Below are 6,530 nucleotides of genomic sequence, written 5' to 3' on the forward strand. Positions count from 1 at the left end.
GTATTAACGTCTGGATGAAAGGCATTAGACAAGGGCAGAACGTCTGGATCTGTGCACAGCTGAATCATCAGACTAGGTAAGCAAGCAAGAACAATAGCAAAAAATGGCAGATGGAGCAATAATAACTGACATGATCCATGATATCATGATATTTTTAGTGATATTTGTAAATTGTCTTTCTAAATGTTTCGTTACCATGTTGCTAATGTACTGTTAAATGTGGTTAAAGTTACCATCGTTTCTTACTGTATTCACGGAGACAAGAGCCGTCGCTATTTTCATTTTTAAACACTTGCAGTCTGTATAATTCATAAACACAACTTCATTCTTTATAAATCTCTCCAACAGTGTAGCATTAGCTGTTAGCCACGGAGCATAGCCTCAAACTCATTCAGAATCAATGTAAACATCAAAATAAATACTGTACTTACGCAATTAGACATGCTGCATGACAAACACTTTGTAAAGATCCATTTTGAGGGTTATATTAGATGTTTGAACTTTTTTAATGTTGTTTAAGGCAAGCGCGAGCTCTTGGGGCGTGGAGCACTAGATTTAAAGGGCCACACACCCTTAATCGGCTCATTTCTAATTATGCCCCAAAATAGGGAAGTTAAAAAAATGAATTAAAAAAACTCTATGGGGTATTTTGAGCTGAAACTTCACAGACACATTCAGGGGACACCTTAGACTTATATTACATCTTTTTTTAAAAAGTTCTAGGGCACCTTTAATATCTGCTAACACTTTATTTTGATGCTTTTCCAACAGACACACTATAAGTAACTTTTCAACTACACGTTGACTTATTCTACTATACCTAACCTAACAGTCTACTAATACTCTAATGAGAGTTAGTTAACATGTAGTTGCAAAGTTACTATAGTTGGTAGAATGTCTAAAGTGTCATCAAAATAAAGTGTAACCATGTAAATTCTTGTTTTTTGAAAGTTTTTCGTGTCTAGCAATGAGAAGTACTGTCATATCTTTTACAGTCGAAAATATTTTTGGGTCACATCATCCACCTGGAAAAACTAGATTTCCTGAAAAATGCCAGTGGTTGGAAAGTTGCTGAAGAATAGTGTTAAAGTTTTTTTCACTGCCAAATCAGAAGCGCAATAGAACAATTTTTAAAATTATGTCATCAGTAAATTGTATGGCTCCTACAGTAAATGTTGTATTGTCTTATATATGTTTTATTTTACCAGTTGTATATATGTCTTATATATGTTTTATTTTACCAGTTGTGGAATCCAACCATTCAACCATCTGAGGTAACGTAGTTAGCCTACTTTATTGAGTATTTCCATTTTATGCAACTTTACACATTTATTAATAGTAAATTAATAATTAATAAATTTAAGATCATCATGTTTGCAGCGAACAATATATTTCAGACCTAGTGGAGTAATAATAATAGTATCTGTCTGAATTAGGCTATATTGTACGTTTTAATGGATCACGCTATAAACATAACGATCTTATAATATATGATACATTGCTGTGTCCGTTATCGCATAATTTACACTTTTGAAAAAAGAAAAAAAAAACTGATTAAAAGCAACGACACAAGCCCACAAAGAGAGGAAGTACTATAGAGGCTGTGTGGTTGTAGACTTCCAGCAAGTGGCATGTAAATGAGCACAGTGAAGTGAGAACTGACTGCGAGTGTCTTAATGTCTTATTGTTTGTTTTCCATGTAACTTACCACTATCTTCCACCCACACGGGGCTATTTGAGAACATTTGCATAAAGAACAGACATAAAAAAAAACTCCAACAGAAAGATACATTTTAGAAATAAATAACAGATTAGTAGGTAAACTTTACCATAAATAGTTTTATATAAATAGCTCTGTATTTCGGTCTGTATGTTTTCCTAAACAAATCTGATAGCAATAGTAAGTGAAAAACGATTAGTCAAGACCAGTGACAAACATTTTCCACTTGAAGATCTTTAAGAGTTTCAAGCCGCATGCACTATAACCCTATGCTACAAATTGCAGAATCAGCAATGTATTTTTTTATTGCCAGTGGCGTAACTTTGTTTTAAAAAGTGGGTGGGACAGGCAGAAAGTGTGTGTGTGGGTGTATTGTAATTGTATTGTTACAATAATAAATTAACAAAATTTACTGACATAGACCTCGTTTAATATTTCATCCTTATATCTACTATACTACTATATATTGTTAGTCTTGAGAGTATTTACATTAGTCAATAAATACGTGTATCCCTAATATTAGATTGTCCGGATGGATTAGCGGTAGAATTTTTGTTCAGCGTGCTAGAAGTTCTGGGTTCTAATCCACTCTCGTATAATATATTAAATTTTTTTCTCATTAAAACCAAATATCAGGGTCAGTGATTGTATATCAAGAGCAGGGATACATGTATGTGCATTGTGTTTTGTGATTTCACCGGAACGAATAGAGAGTAGCAATAGATTGAAGTGTTCGTCCTTGTGAAGAATGCGCAGTGTGCACGAGCGCCAAGAGAACACTGTTGCGCCACTGATAACAGCGGCAACGAACACTCAACATAATTTCAAAAACAACACATTGCAGTGCCAGATTGCCTATTATTATTATTAACACAAATTAATGAATTGCTAATCAACTAGAGATGTTTCTAGAGATGTTTTAGATACATCCGTGCCACAAGACGTTTCAAAAAGTGGTGGGGACAATATCGACCCTGGCAAAAAGTGGTGGGGACATGTCCCACATGTCCCACCCGTAAACTATGCTACCCAGGTGAAAAAAGTACATTTCTATAATATATTTAAAGTGCTCTATTTTCGTGCACTAATTTTGTACTTAATATACTAAAAAATCTTCTTTAGTACTTCTTAAGATCATCTTAAGAACATATAAGTGTATTTAACTGTGCTATTTTGAGACAGCATGAAATATGAACTAAAATGTGCTTTTAATATACTATCTCTGTATTTAAAAAATATATTTAGATACCACTTATAGTACATTTGAACCCATAGTGTACTACAAGTGGTAGCTAAATATATATATATTTAATTTGTACTTTTTTGGATGTTGTCAAACTGTTTTTTTTTTTTTGTTTGTTTGTTTGTTTGTTTTTTTCATAAAAAATGAAATGAACAACATGTATTTGAAATTGAAATAATTTAGCATTTACTTTTGATATATTTAATATGTATATATATATATATATATATATATATATATATATATATATATATATATATATATATATATATATATATTTCTGACCAAATTTTTAAACTGTAGTGCATGTCTGGTCAAAAATGAGATCGATGTAGGCTACTTTATAAAACTTCCATGAAATTAATGCTGAATTTCTCACAAGTCCTCTTTATGTTGTGTATTTCTCTCATTACTGTAGCCTTTTTAACCAAACATTTAGGGTTAAATACCAATCCAATAACAGTTAAATATCAAAGTGTTTTTTTGTGCGGCCAACCAAACAAAGCCACATCATAGGAGCCCTTGAATTCTGCAGATTAATGAACATCAAACGGTGCATTAAAGTAGGTCATGAAGCAGAACCACTAATTACTCTCTATTAAAAGTACTCAAGTCACAGCATAGGTGATTTGAGTTAGTGGAGGTAGGAAGTAAACTAATCTGATTAAATGCATCTTCTTTGATGGGGCTTATTAGAGGATTCTTTAGTGTTTAATCTTGGTCCGTTATCTTTGTACTGAAAAACTGTGTATGATTATATTGTTTTGAAAGATTCAATAACAACTGAACTGATGCAGAGAGGAAGTGAAAGCTTGTCCGATGCATGTCTACCCACATCTCAGAGTGCGTCTGACGCATGTCTTCAGCCCACGCATCTGGGACCAGTTTCTATTATTACCTCCCAATTCAAAGGAAATATTGACAATGAATCAAAAGACCAGATTTCTTTTTTGAAAAAATATGGTGTGACAATAAAAAAAGTAATTCAGTTTAAAGACACTTTTCTCTCTTCTATTGAATTTAAAAAAGATAAAGCTTATGATTTATTCTGGATTCAAAACTATATGCAAAGTAAACACATCATCTGTATCCATAAATCTGTATAGAAACATAAATCTGTACTTTCTATAGTTTTTCTGTCACAACAAAGTGTCATAATACATGCACTTAACAGCACTGCTAACAGGAAATCCCTACACAGAATACTGAGTTTGGTTGCTGTAACACCTTCTTCTAGTCAATGACGCCACCTGCTGTTGGAGACACATATTGCAAAAAAAAAAAAAAAAAAAGTGAACCTTCCAAATATAAAACAGACAGACTTGTCTTGGTAAATTCACTGAGGGTTGTTTACAGCAATTTACCCAGCAAACAACATTGGAATGCCTCAAAACAAAACAAAACAAAACAAAACAATGCAGAGTAGATAAAACATAAATAGTATTTTATTTTTTACTAATCATGTTTTGAGTATTGCAAAGTACATAACTGTTAAATAAATAAAATTTTTGATAGGTTTACTATTTTTAATAATTAATTATTATTTTTCAGCAGTGTTTTAATCACTTTACCACAATTCTTCTTCTTTGTTTAAAATTTATTTTACGATATATTGTTATCTTATAAAACAGTTAGTTCCTGTCCTTGATTCTGATTGGTCAATAGCTGTGTTTTATTCATGATAAAACACGGCTATGGCCGCTTCACCCAACGGTTCTGTGTATCACTACACAACACCCTTAGCAGCCACACTTAACAACGTAAACTGTTTGTTCACAATTGATATTGTTCATTGAAGCTTACTGTATAGTGTAGAAGAGTATTGTGAGAAAGAAATCGAGTGAGTGAGTTTATTACCTGCATTCAGATTTAGCATTTTCCTTCAGGTCAGTCCTGTGTTCGTAATAAAAAATCTGTTTAAATATCCGATGTATTATCTTGTCCTTTTAACAGTTAAAGGGTTTTCCCGTAATTGACAGTCGCTAGTTAAAGCATTTGTCTATTGTGTCTTTTTCCGTGTTCACAACAATTCAGACTTTTCATTGTAAAAGTCTTAGCTACTGACTGACTCACTCATAAAGACAGTCTTTGCCTCCATCTAATGGCGTAATAATGTAACTTCTGTTGCTGTTCACGGTCAGGGACTATTTTTTCCAGTGGAAGGAAGGCTTTAAGTGAAAGTTTACTTCATGAAAGTTGCATTGATACATATTTTTGGCTTCAATATTTGTATTGTATGGTAACTGTTTTATAAAAGCAATACTCAAGGTACTCGAGGCGTGAATAAGTCATGGCTGAAGGGGTTGCAGGCTCTCTGCTTTGCGTCGTGCCTAACAGCACCCTTTAGCCGTGACTTATTCACAATACAGCACAGCCCCTCGTACCTTATTGCTTACATTCAAAATGAAACCCCTCACATGCATACCATAGACAACACAGCCATACTATTTATGCATATTAGTCATATTAGTCAAAAAAAACCCCTTCAGATTTCTGTTTAAAATTGTGGGTATAATGTCCCACTACATAACTAACTGCACCAGTAATATGGGAAAACGGGCAATCACTTAAGCTCACAGGGTCTGGGACGGCCCTAATTACAGCAATTTGCTGAGACATCAACACCTTTTATTTCTTTGACGTCAATTGATGCAGGTCACTGTCTTTCCTCAGTACTCATTTAAACTGAGATATGTAGTTTATAAACAAACAACAAAAACAAGCAGAAGCCAAGAATATGGATAATATTGTTACCCCAGAAGGCAATACTAAAAAAGAAACAGTATTTTTGCACTGTGTGAGAAACCGACATTGCTACTCTATTGCTCCCTCCTCAGCCCTTGTAAAGTCCCTCAAACAGACATTTTACAGGATTCACGTCTCTGACAGGAAATGGAAAAAAAGTATGTCAGAAACCCCTGCCACGGTCGCCACTTAAAATAGCCGCTTCTCAAGACAAGTATAGCATCAAATAAAAGATACAATCCTATTAAAAGTACCAAGAAGGGCTAGAGATTCCTATACTTAAAACACTAATAAACCACTTTAACTTTTTTCTTAAGAGCACACCAAAACATCTGTTGATTTAACAAAATATTATGTGAGGGGACAAGAATAAAATTCCTGTATCTCTAAAGTTTTTATTTAAATTATTAAAATAATTAGAATTATATAATTGTATAATTATTAAATAATTAATAATTGTATATTTATGAAATGTTAATACTATTTTAAAATGGTTTATTATGGAACAAATATGACTTTTATGAGTTTTTTTTAACAAAATGTTTTTAAAGGCTTGACATGTACAGTACAAGAAAGTTACAGTAATCAATGAGTGAAGTAACTAGAGCATGTACAAGAATAGTTGTGGTATTGGGTTAAAAGAATGGACGAAGACGACTGATCAGGGCCGGCCCAAGCCTTTATGGGGCCCTAAGCAGAATTTTATTTGGGGGCCCCTTGGTTAAAATAACATAAGATGAACAGTATATTCTTATATAATGTACTAAACAGTCAATATTAAATTAAATGCTTAAATAATGACCTAACATGAACAGATCATAT

The sequence above is a fragment of the Chanodichthys erythropterus genome, chromosome 10 (genome assembly GCF_024489055.1).
Source record: "Chanodichthys erythropterus isolate Z2021 chromosome 10, ASM2448905v1, whole genome shotgun sequence".
NCBI classification, from domain to species: Eukaryota; Metazoa; Chordata; class Actinopteri; order Cypriniformes; family Xenocyprididae; genus Chanodichthys; species Chanodichthys erythropterus.